This window comes from Dermacentor variabilis, chromosome 1 (genome assembly GCF_050947875.1).
Source record: "Dermacentor variabilis isolate Ectoservices chromosome 1, ASM5094787v1, whole genome shotgun sequence".
NCBI classification, from domain to species: Eukaryota; Metazoa; Arthropoda; class Arachnida; order Ixodida; family Ixodidae; genus Dermacentor; species Dermacentor variabilis.
Window position 1 is genome coordinate 21963129 of NC_134568.1, and position 13398 is coordinate 21976526.

At 47.1% G+C, this 13398-nt stretch overlaps 1 protein-coding gene and 1 pseudogene across 1 annotated transcript in view; both read left to right on the forward strand.

The window, feature by feature from the left end:
• Positions 1–13398, forward strand: part of LOC142575771 (LIM homeobox transcription factor 1-beta-like) — a 248658-nt gene that overhangs the window by 136960 nt on the left and 98300 nt on the right. The gene's annotated exons all lie outside the window — the stretch shown is intronic.
• On the forward strand, positions 1986–11457 carry LOC142573947 (tubulin beta chain-like; annotated as a pseudogene).

Below are 13398 nucleotides of genomic sequence, written 5' to 3' on the forward strand. Positions count from 1 at the left end.
TCACGAGACGAAATGCTGCTGCTTTGCTGCACAGCACTGACTGCACATCCCTGCGCACGAACCACACGCCGAAGAGGCACAGCGGCGCTCCCTTTCCGTCCGCACCGCGACCGGCGTCACCTGTGCTTCCCCAGCCAAGAGCCAGCCGCGGTCCGGACATCGGAGGAAGGAAGGGGAACCGCGGCTCGGTTCGCTGCTCTTCCGCCGCCGCTGCCACCGAGGAACGATCGCACGACCCGGCTGGGGCTAACCGGGCGAGGGCGAGACAGGTGCGCTGCGATTTTCTCCTCGGCTGCGTCTGATTGGACACAGCGGCGCCGGAGCATCCGTCAAACGCGGCCGTCGCCGTTGCCGTGGAGACCGAGCGTCGTCACCCATTGCGGAGCCCCGCTCGCCTCCCCGCTTCCTTGGCGCTCCCCGCAGCGAGACTCGTGGCGTTCCTCGGCGGACACAAGTGCTCCCGACGACCACCCCCTCACTCGCCGGTGCCCTTCGCTTCTTGGCGTGGCGCACGTAACTGCTCCTCCTCCGTCTAGGACTGGTCTCATCCTTTCCGTCCCTAAACGGCGCCCGGAGAATAGAGGCGCGTGCGCTCGCTATCTCCTCCGCTCTCGTCGTTCCGTTCTCCCCGAAATGATTTCGCGAAAGAAGCTCCTCCTCGTCTCCTTTTCCCTCTCTCCCGCCCGCAATGCACGCAAACGTATGGGCTCTGCTGCGGCGTCGGTTCCTTCTGTTCGCGTCGCCTTTTCTTACCGATCGCATACCGTTCTTCGCGCCTTACTTTTATGCCTGATTTTTAGTTTTTTTTTAGATCGTTGAGGGCCTTCTTTATTCCTCTTTACTTCGCCTTCTGGTCATTCGTTCTCTTTCGTGCCGTCTGCCGAGTTCTTTCTCTGCTTAGTTGTCTTTTCGTTTTCTTCTCGCTGCTCCTCGTGGTTCTCGCTGTTTTCATCGTTATTCTCCTCCTCCGCACCGTCGTTTATTTCTGCTATTATTATTCTTTTTTGATGCCACGTTGTTTCTTTCATTTCCTTCTCGCCTCAATCTTCTCTGTTTGCCTTTCGACGAGCTCGGTGTGGCTGCTGCTCGGCTTCTCCGTCACCGCCTTCCTTCTCGCTTGTGTTGTTCCTCCGCTTTGCCTCCCTTCGAGCGAGCGTAAAACGCCGGGGCTCCTTGGGCGCGCCGCTTTCGCGCCGAGTCTCGTGCGCCCTCGCGACGTTTTCCTTCTGCGGGCACGACGGCAGTGTGGCGTCTTTCAGTCGAACTTATATTCTATTCGAGTGCACATCGGCTTGCAGCCTTTGCCATCATAGCAATATCTTTGTCATGTATGTGCATCTCCTCATTTCTGCGGTGACTTGTCTTTCGTGTTTGTTGCAATTTCCTTTCTCAGTACGAGCACGAAAAGATGGCGAAATGCGCACACTGGGTGCGCTTTGAGCGAACGGAAGAGGCCGTAAAGCTTTTTTTTTCTATATGCACATAAGGCTTCACGTGGACGTTATTTTGCACTACGCTGTCTTTTTTTTTGTTTTTTAAGACAGTATTTTTCTCACATATATGCCAATGTGCCGTTATCCCTCAGTCGTTGTTGTCGTTGGCTGTAATTCGTCTCTGAAATGTAAGCCAACCCAGTTAGCCAGCTCAAAGCAAGTGGGCAGTCCAGGACAGGTTTCTTAGACACATGTGTAACTGAGAAACTCAATACAAAACAGTGATCCCTAGAAATGAGAGCAGCTTTGACGTTGTTGCGCTTACTTAAGAGAAAATTTACGGACTTCATATACGGGTGTTCCTGCAAAAACATCGAGCAGAATGTTTGCTACCATAACGAAAAACGCCGAGTAGTGGTCGCTTTCAAAACGAGCTTTTACCTTCGCCACGGTTACATCGTCTGCAAATCGAGCATTACTGTCTAGACATAACACTAGCCTGGGGAGATTAGGTTAAGTTGCATTAATAAATAACGCTTCTGCACAAGCAAAATGGCCATTCTTGCCCTGAGGGGCGTCTTCGTCAGCCAGAAAGGACTCAAGAATGAAACGTGAGGGGCGATGCTGCCGTGAAGTTTCCGCACCAGCTCTCCATAACGTCATGCACCTTGGCAGCTGCTGTTCAAGTCTAATCAAATTTTTGTCGATAAAGGACTACATTGCAATTTAAAGAAACCAAAGACTCAACCTAGAACGTTTATACCCTGTGTTGAAAAGGTCCAAATGCAAGAAAATTCTTTGAAGTTCGTAAAGTCACAGTGGCGCACTGGTGCTGACGTTTCGGAGCGAAATTAAAAAAATAAATTCGAGTTTTCCCTTCTTTATTTTATCCCGCGTAGAATCAGTGTTTTCCGCCAAACGACTGAAAATTGAGGCTTTAAATACAGCATGTTCCGTCTCCAAACTGATTTTCGTTTATTCGGGGATTTTTCGCAGGGAATTTTCTGCTGCCGTTTAATTTCCCTTTAACCCCTGTTATGTAGATGAGCCACTTCGGCTTCATAAACTTGGGGAAAGCAGATATCGAGAGTCCCCGGTTGGGAAGTTTGCAAACTATTCACTCCTCTGAACTTACCCGCCGCGTGTTCGCCTGGTAAGGACATGTGAGCGAGAGCACAGCAAACAGGACGCTCACGCACACTCGAAGTCAGCCAGCGTGCGTGATCGTCGCTCTCTGGGGAGCCATTACAGGGCTCAAGGAGCACCTATAGGAGCCCTCTTCGGTGGAGCATTACAGCCCTACAGAAAAAAAAAAAAAGAAAGGAGAAAGAACGCGCGCAAATTACGAACGTACACGCCAAATCACAGATAGGTTGAATACTTGGCTGCTGAGTGATTCGACGAGCAAATGAATCCAAGGAAAACAAAAACACGGTGCTAGCTCGTGAGCCTCTGTGAAGAGCTAAAATAAAACGCTGAAGAAAAAGAACGGCCCTGCGCTACTGTGAATGCTCATCAAGGAGAAAAGGTGAGCGGCGACATTGTGAAAAGGGAAACACTGAGGAAATAGGGCATCCTGCAAACACAACAAAGTTTCCCTCAAGCACGCCGGGCCGCCGTGGTCCGGGTAACCAGCACTACTCGCGGTGGCCCCTGTTTGTCGTGCGCGCGGTTGAGGAGCTTTATTTCGCGCGAAAGAGCCAAGCCGGGTGCGCAGATTGAGGGCCCTCTACTTGAGGTGACGCGTGCGCTTGCGGCGGGCGCTTAGCGGGAGTTATAAAAATGCTTTGCTTCGACAGAGTTTGAAATCTGCATGTTTCTTTATCGGCGCCACTGTTTGCCACCGCGATCAAGCCTCCTGAACGGCATAAACGGGCGCAGGACTCAGAAGAGGTGACTGCTGTATTAGTTGGCGAAGCATTACAGTGCTGGTAGCGCGAGAACGACGCAGGACAAGAGAGAAAAACCGCATACGACGAAGGTTCACGGTTATCTTTTTTCCATGTATACTTTGCGTATAAGGATTCTCAGTGCCGCAATGTTTTTCTTTTGTATTTTTTCAGGGTGCGTTGAAAAGCTAAGCTCGTGGACGTAGAAAGAAGTCGCAATGAAAAAAAAAAGGCAAACAGTGGGATGGTGTTTTCGCAGTGATAAGTGATTCACCAGCGCGACCACCAGGATGACGTGTGCCAACACGTCTAAGGTATATGTAACAGAGGGCCCGAGAGCTTTCAGCCGTGGCGTTGCACGGGAAGGCCGCGAGAGTCCATTGAGAGCACGGTTCAGGAGAAAGATGATAGCGCTAAGCGTCGTCCCGCCTCGAGCCCGCCATCGCAATAGGTACGAGCTCTCGACACTCGAGCCAAACGTCACGGCACAAAGGGTTCAGGCCTTGCGCCTGTAGAACATGACTGCGATCGACCTAAAGGGCAGTGCACTCACTGTTCCTTGAAAGCGTGTAATCAAGCATAGAGGAAGCTAAGTGCTGACTAAATAACAAGAAAAAAAAATATGGGTGGACAGTTCCAAGGGAAATACCCGATGGTATCGGGTACGGTATCGAGCCAACGCTTTCCGCATCCGACGAGATGATGCGCTGAAACTTCACCCATGGTACCGAATAACCGGCTGCCTTTTAGGTATCTTGACATGCACGGGTGTAAAACCCGTGTGTTCATCTGTTCGCCAACTACGTATACCCGCGTAGCTAAGATCGTAGGTGCTGTTTTTTTGGTTAAGCTCACTTCGTCTAATGTCAGATGCATAAGGAAGTCAGTAAATCATGCGGAATACAAAATAACGCTGCAAGGCTCATAACAGAGAGAGAGAGAGAGAGAATGCGCGAAAGAGGCTGAGCATCCGGACATTATTATTTATATCATGGAATTAACAGTTTAGAATACGTGCAATTAGAAAAGAAAGCGATAGTGTACACAGTACAGAAACTTTACTGTCAAAAAGAACTTGAAAATGAGATTGAGCATCTGCCAATCGGAGCGTGCGGAGAGCAAAAAAAAAAAAAAAAAATGTGTAGTGGTTTCAAGACATTGAAAAAAAAAGAAAGGTATGTGAATGAGTTGACAATTTTCTGTGCTGTTGAAGTTACGAAGAGAGACGGATCGTTCGTATACGCATGCTCGGCACAGTAAACAAAGAGGCAATGTTGAGACCGACAACCAATTTCTTTCTGCGTTCGCGTTTGTTTCACCATTTAAAGTCAGTGAAGGTTATGTTCCTAAAGCAGCCAAAAAGTCAGGGAAGTTCGTTTTCATTGTTGCTACCGTACCCAGAGAGACTTGCGGCACCATTTCACGGCAGGAACAATTTAGCATCACTGCCAAAGAAACAATCCAGGTGATTAGCACACGCACACATTTCAACAAATTCCGTTTGATGCATTTTACCACGCCAAATTCAGGCGTGTACCATGCCAAATGTGCACTTAATTTTTATAGCTTGCGCCTGTGTTAGCGAGTGTAATAGTTTTGCTACACCGACGTGCGGCGGGTAGTCTTCGTCTGTGTGAGCTAGGTTCACAGAATGCATACCTGTATTCACAAATAAAATAATTATGCTAGAAACCTTTGTAAAAGCATATTCCAGCCAATCCTGACACTGGACACTTTATTAGCGAACGTGCTGGTGTATTGGCAAGCACCATTTGCGAACGACAAGCTTTATGAATTAAATCAATCGATTACTTTTATTTTATTTTCAATGTAAAAAAAAAAGCTGAAACAGCTTGACGAAGGTCCTGCCTCCTTTTTCAGTCAGCAGCATGTGTAGGCAAGCGCATCTTTTCTGAAACAACCTAACAGACGTATGAAAAAATATTCACAGCTTTTCAGTTTCCTGTTCTCAAGAGTACCGACTAAGCACATCATGAAGCCTTCAGGAGGTTCTATATAGCATTTTGCATGAAATTTACTACCACGTGCGCTAACTTGGTCTATATAGCAATCCCTCTTCCATTCTAACTCGGCACATTATATGACCTTTAAAGGTTAAACCGAAGGTAAGCCTGTGTGTTAAAGCGTTCGTTACCATACTGCAGTATTGGCAATAAATAAAAGAACTTGTGATAAAACTAGGAAGAACTACTGATGGGACTCCTAGTATCGTAGATGCGGAATTGGCAGTTTCCCTACTGTCACAACAACGCTGCTTGCTGCTTTATTGCGCCGTCCTCGATTACATTCGACTGCAGTTGAGGTCTATTGGTATAGAACCAAAATTATTAGCATGCATCACTGCATATCTGTCGAATCGTACACAATATGTGACCATTAATAATAGTAAGTCTGATTTACTTGAGGTATACTCTGGAGTATCACAGGGATCAGTGTTAGGGCCACTATTATTTCTTATTTATATCAATGACGTTGCTAATTGTGTTGAAGCAGGCGTGAAAGTTCGGTTATTCACTGATGACCTGGTTGCGTATACCTGTGTGCGTGATGCTAAGGATCAGAAGCTCCTAAATGCCTCCTTACATAAGATTACTCAATGGTGTGTAACCTGGGGCATAGAAATTAAGGTCAGAAAAACAAAGTGCATGACTATTAGCCATAGGAAGTCGTTTATTACATTCAATTATAGAATAGCGGGCTCCGACATAACGCGAACAGACGGTATAAAATATTTGGGCTTAACAATTACGAGTAACTTAAAGTGGAACGTTCACATAGAGAATACATGCGCAAAGGCTTTTAAAGCACTCGGGTTTCTACGAGGAAAGTTGGCTGCGGCTCCTCCTTCCGTTAAGTTATTAGCCTATAAAACTCTAGTGCGGCCCATTCTCGAATATGGCAGTATAGTTTGGAACCCTCACCAGGTACACCTTATAGAGAGATTAGAAGGAATCCAAAATAAGGCATTACGTTTCGTCTATTCAAAATATTCCCGTCAGGACAGCGTCACTGCTCTTCGAAATGCCGCAGGCATTCCTACACTTGCTTGTCGGCGGCGTGTGGCAGCAATGAAGTTCATTTTTTTTGCTTTATTATGATCGTATAAAAATAGATAAACACGTCCACTTGAAACCACCACATCGTCCTTCCCGTAGAAAGTGTCATGATGAACATATCAGGCAATACGTCACCCGCTGCAACACGTTCAAGTTTTCATTTTTTTTCTGCTAATATTGAAATATGGAACGCTTTGCCCCGGGAAATTATTGGCATGAATAGCGTAGAGAAATTTTTGGAAAGGGTAGAAGGATACCTTCTTATGCTATAACATTGATGTGTTATACTTGGTTATATTATGTCTACTTATGTTTTATGGTTACTTATGAGGCTTACGATTTGTTTGTTATCTGTTGTATAGGATTTATTATCGATTGCTGTTGTATCGGTAATGATTACTGATGTATAGTTGATAAATTGTACTCGTACGTGTACCGACACGTCCACTCCCTGTAATGGCCTGTATAAGGCTGACAGTATTTTTCTAATAAAATAGAATAAGTATATTCGGAGATGTTATCTCACGTCCTCTCGCCTATTTGTATTTCTCCTTGCACAGCTTGCAGTACGCTTGTATATATCACAACCTTTCCATTTCTTTTCTTTGTTTCTTTTTCTTTTTTCACTGTAAAAAACACCGTGTTGCGCGCACATCGGCTGTCCAAGGATTAGTGCAGCCCAGCGCAGAAGCCCAACCCTGGATCCCCCCTTTTCTCGAGCACATTTTCACGAGTTCACCGCCGTTGTCGCTAAGCCTAGCACTTGTGGCCGCGGATTCGGAGAGATGAACATGGAAAGGGCGTGTTCCCGCGCTCGCTATGCAACAGCGGCGCCGCAGCCGTGACTTTTTTTTTTTCCTTCCCCCCCCCCCCCGGAGGATTACTCGACTCGTGCCCGCCTGGCCTCTCTTGCCGCGCCATGCTTCACGCGGATGGAAACAAAACAATTACCGCAGCTCAGCTGGCTTCACGAGAGGGGAGGCAGAGGCTTCCAAGCCTCTTGGCGCTCGTCCTCAAAATTGGGCTAACCGCTTATGTGCCGCCTCGATGCGATGTCTTCCCTCCTGCAACAGGAACACGAGTATTTTTGTTGTGAAGTGAAGAGCAGAATAGGACAGATACAGGAGAGAGAGAGAGAGAGAGAGAGAGAGAGAGAGAGAGAGAGAGAGAGAGAGAGAGAGAGAATCTTGGTTCTTGGGAACTATTCCCTGCCATTTTCTGCCATATTTTTTTTTCTTGCAAGGCCTAATACGACACGCATTAGCGCTTTGAATGTTCGTGCAGTGCCACTTAGGCGCCACGTCTGTTGCGGAGGTTGTTGTCGCACCGCAGGCTGCGTTCTGCGGCTAATTCAAGCAATCACGTCGACCGCGAGTATTTGCTGCCGCGGTTTTCGGGCGAATTACTATAGGGAACTACTGCGGCGACGAGGAAACAATGCGTCACGTTCTGTGCCAATGTCTGCAGTACAGCGTGCATGAGGGAATCACCCTTCGTCGTGTTCAACCAGTTGGACGACCGGCCTCTGTCGGTAGAAAGTTGTGCAACTTTGGCGGCACTTATCATTGCATTACAAAGCCTCGTGCATGCGTCACGGTGCCTCTTACGATCCACTAGCTTGTGAGAACGCCGGTGATGAGAACTCCCTTCTCATCATATATATATATATATATATATATATATATATACATATATATATATATATATATATATATATATATATATATATATATATATATATATATATATATATATATATATATATATATATATATATATATATATATATATATATATGTCGGTTCCCTTTCCAAACCACATCTGCCCACCCCTGCTCAGGGTAGGAAACCGCAAACTCGCATCTGGTTTACGTCCCTGCCCCCACTTCTCTCTCTCTCTCTCTTTCTCATTTCGATCGCGATAGCATTTATGTGCCTGCTAGCCTCGGTTCTTTGTCAGTTTGGTGTCTGTTACTGCTATGTAAAAAGAAATATAGCGAAGAAAATTTGTCTCTATGAAGTTTGTCTGGGAGGGGGGATTCGACCTCCTGCCCAGTTGAAAACACGTCTACCTATGCCAGGTGACTGTGCCTTACGAGTGGAATGCCGTACACTCGACGCACTCCAAATACAAGGCGCACGTCCCGAGACAGTTCTTGAAAGCGTGCGTAGGCAGGATGCTTTAGGCAGGTTGGCTGCAGTGAAATCAAGACGCCTAGTGAGGAAGACGCTGTTCAACTGAAACTCACGCCGCTGCTTGGGAACGCGAAAAATCTCGCCATATGAAGAGACAGAAAAAAATACAGCTTTTGGTTTTTCTTTTTTTTTTTAGTCTCTGCAATGGCAGTGCAAGGTATACAAGCCTCGTACCGAAGACGAAAAAGAAAAAAATTGCCCTAATGACGCTCCGAAAAGAACATCGTTTCTATATTTTAAAAATCATATTTCCCTTTCTAGATTTCAATAAACTTTTTTGTTTCTTACCGCCTGCTTCTTGACTAATCACCTGTAGTGGTTAGGTGTCATTAATAGGAAGCAAGAACTGTCGCGCACTGAAATAAACCTGTCTTAACATGCGGAGAAACACTGATCATCGAAGTCCGTAGGATGCAGTGAGCTCGTGGGCAAGGGGAGTAGAGCAGATGCAAGTTTAGACCAACAAAATGAAGGCGCGTTTATCATAAACTTCTAAATTATAGATTTGTCTTGTCGCTTTCCAGCAAGCTCGCATAAAAATGGATTCTCGCATTTAGGATAGTTTCGATAATAGGCCGAGGAGAGCTGTAGTTTTAGGTTGTACTTCTACACCCCATATGTACAGCAGAGGGTGCGTTCAGGCGAGTCTGCAATTTCGCTGTTGCAGCTGGGACAGCTGGGACAGCTGGGACAGCCACCCTATACCAGGAAAAATATCTTGCAGAGAGAAGCACAACTTAAATGGTGTTATTATCATGGCACTCAGTCGGAATAGTTACGCCGCTGAAACGATCTACTTAGGGAGAATCAAAGCGAAATTGCATTAAAAGAACTGCTGCACGAATTTAGTCTCTTCGAAATATGGTGCGTCAGGTGTATTACAACACTGAACAGTAAGCATTCGATTGTCCGTATTGATGGTCCGCATTCTATTTCTCTCACCCAGAAAGTTTTTGTCAAACTCGCAGATGTAGCCATAACAACTGAATGAAAGAGCGATAAATTTTAACAGCAGCAAGCTCGGGTGTATGAATTCATTCATTGGCCATTGCGCCAAAGAAAACACATAATTAATCAATTAATTAATTAATACTGGTGTCTGCGTCCAGCACGACTCTCAATGAACCCCCTTTAAAGTATGCTCTGCCTCACTAATGCTCATTGTTAGGAGAAGACAGCTTTCAACGTTTATGTTTTGAGTGCCGCTAAAAACTTGGCGAGAGTAGCCTTTGTAGGGCGGGAATGACCAAGAAAAAATACTAGTTAATGTATATTTTAGTAAAATTATCTAAGTAGAAGATAACGAGTGAATAAGAAGAGGAGGAGGGCCGAATGTTAGGCCGTACTTGTAGCTGGTGCAACAAGGACTCAAGTCCCGCAACAGGACTACTTATAAAGGTAGCATTTTTTTCTTGCGATATTGAACGAAACGGTTCTTCAATGATACACTGATATGGGAATGGTAAAACTACTCCCGAAAACATAAAAAAATGTATGCTTTAACACGTTGGTGCGTCCAAGTGTGTCAAATTAAAAAAAAAAGAAAGAAGACAAAAGTTTGAACTATGTGCGGAATGCGCTTCTCATGGAGGAGCAACCCCCGCTCACGTCAGCAACGCTATAAGGCCACGCGGTGTTCAACAGCCACAACCATCCACCCATTCGATTCATCCATCTGACATGCAAGTGTCACCGAAGGCGTGAGAAAACTCTTCCGACTACTCGGACGCTTCCGCGGCGCCCATTCCTGCGGTGCACCGCAGGTGGTCCTGTGTGGCAGAGGCTTGCCTCCCGCCCTGTTCAGTGCTCGGGGTCGTGCGTTGCCACGCATCGCCTAATCCATGGCGCGTGGGTAAGCGCCATGCCTCACTGTCGCTCCCGCCTGTGCGTGTGTATAACGTTGCGGGACGCCTTTGTGGCGGCACGCGTCCAGACGTCGTGCTGGCAGCCGATGACGGCTTTGGCCTATAGTTGTCCACAGGCTGCGTCGCTTCGACCTTTGTTGTAAAGGCCACATGCGGAGGAGCAACGCCCGTTTAGGGCTTGGGAAGTTATCTCGACGCCGAAACTACTGAAACACGTACTGCCAGGATATTTTCGACCGTTCGTTCTGCTTTAAATGAACGTCATAGGTATAGAAAGTCAAGAAAAAAAAAAATGCCGGAAGCCTCGGAGCTCCCTAACTATTTTCCTATAATAGCTTTTATATGGTCAGTTTGGGTGTCGCATCTCAGGAGGTGTATGTGTCGCGACGTCATGACACAGAAAGTGGTGACGGTGAAGCAAGACATCGTAGCGTTCTGGCGCTCGTTCCAGCTCGCTCACTCGTCCGCTACACTGTTAAATCGGCCTTCACAGCAAGAACCGCATCACGATCACCTTCTCGGTCGTCTCTTCGCTGAAGGTTTCCTATACATTGGTAGAGCGCTACAATGCGACGCTATCTGTTCGACAGCTGGGGAAAAACACGGACGAGACGTCCTGCGTTGAAAATGCGGCTCTCTGCGAGCTCTTCTTCCGCACGCTGAAGCTGATCACATTCGCATGCGAATGTGTTCAGCGAATGCGAATGTGAACCACACCACGTGTGTGCGACGATGTGGCGTCACAACCGGCCTGATGTTCCCAGTCGAACTGAATGCAGACCTGCGCACTTGCCGTCAACATGGCAGACTTGCCATTAACATGGGCCCCTTCCCTCGCCTGCACTTGCATGTCTGCCTTTGCACCCCTGACAACCCGCAGCTCCTAGTAGTACTGTGCCATCACGGCACCTGAGCTTACCGAGCAGATTTTCGATGCCAAAGAAATTATGGTGGCCGGCGATCCGCGGTACCTTCGTTACCTTACGGTGGAAGTTTGAGTAAGGTGGAGGGTTACAGTCAATAGGATTGTCTAGCGCTTTAAGTTTAATTGTGTATGCATAAATGTATTCGATCGTGACTCAGATATACATATCTTTAGTAGGTTTTATTATTTATTACAAAGTTAAGAACCATGATCCAACATTACAGCAGGGCATTTAAAAATGACGCGATTAATCAATCCCATCGCTTTGACTTCATTTAGTAAAAGATGTGGCACCGACATTTTTGTCCCAACGGTTTCTCATACGACGTGGTGTGATGTGACTGCACAACGACACATAATAACTATTCACCATAAATAAAACTGCGGGGCTTACATTTGCGTGCAATTCATTTCCAACACCTTCTACAGGCGTCACTCGTCGCGTTTCCATTGCTTTTCTAGATTATAAGTGTACTTGTGGCCCACGTTCAGATTTTAGCTGTGCGAAGAAAAGGCATAAATTCTGAGATATGGCCAAAGTACAACCGGGAGACATGCTTTTAATAAATGACTACATTTAAAGTACAGATATCACTGCAGCCAGCTTATATTCCTTCAACCGTTCAACAAGCCATCGCAGCAGAGGGCGACGAGGGCACTGTTGCGGTTTTTGAGGGCGACAGAATTGGACAGGCGGCTGTAGCCTGAACAGATGTTGATAGTGCTGCAAGTGTTACTGTGCTGTGCGGTGACAGTATGCGGTGACAGCGACCGATTGTGATTGTGCGTCTGTGCTTTCTTTCTTTATCTCTACTTTGTTACCACTTTACCTCCCCCTCCCCTCTTTCCCCAGAGCAGGTTAGCAAACCGGATCTTTTTCTCTGGTTAAACTCCCTGCCTTTCCCCTTTCCTCTCTCTCTCTCTCTCTTACCGTATTAAGATGCAACTCGAGGTGAAGCAAGTGCGGAGCAAGCAGTCGGTGCAAACCCTAGGTCTGTGAAAGAGTGCTAAATGCAAGATCGAGACAACTCCAAGAGCAAAGGGCACCTCAAGCTACCCTTAGCTAGCGAGTTGCGCCAGCGAAATGCTAATCGAAGCTCGTCCGACAGCGCAGTCGTACGAGGGACCCCCTGGAATGTAACCGCAGGGTTGCGCGTCTTTTTCTAGCCTATCACAAAACAACGCGCACGTGCGAATACAGCCTAGGACTGACGGGTAGTATAAGCTCTGCAGGCCTGTCCCTCGCGGTGGGGTGGCGGAACTGCACCGAGCCTCGCCACGTGCCGATACTTCCCGCCAAAAAAAAAAAAAAAAAAAATCATGGCAAGGAAAAAAAAAAGAAAATGAAAGAAGAAAAAGTAGGGGTGGGGCGGCTCATTTTCACTCGAAGGCCGGGATATATCCAGCCTTGCCATTGGAGCTGTCATCCCGGAGCTGGGCTGTGTAGAGTGCATCTCATTACTCCGAATACGCAGCGGGACTCGCACAAGTAGTCCTGTCGGACAATAGGAACGCCGCGGCGTTTACCGGGACGCGTGGCACGGATCAGCGCGTGCCGCGCTGACGAGCGTGTGAAAGCGATATACGTGGTATCTAGGCCCTCAGTCGCAGCCTCGTGATGCGATGTGTCCACGTAGGCGGCGTTCTCGATGCAGCGCGCATCATGCAAAGCCGGAACCATCATGTCGTACTTTGTTTGTGCTCCTCTTGTAGTCATTTCGAAATCACTGTCTCGGCGTTCGGCAGCATTGCTTGGTCGCAATCGCCACCGTTGCACGCACGATTTTGTGATGTGTAGCGCATACGAGGGCGTGTAAGATGACGGGGAAAATGAATATCGTGTAGCGAATAGATCATTCCCAACGCGAGCGAGTTTAGTGCGACCCTGAGTACGCATTTACGAAAATGTATTGCTTTAGAACTGCGCGTAAGAGAAAATTCCGACCAATCCTAATGCTGGACACAAAATTAGCGAATTCAGCCTGCTGATAGCAGCAAATCACGAGCAAAAAGC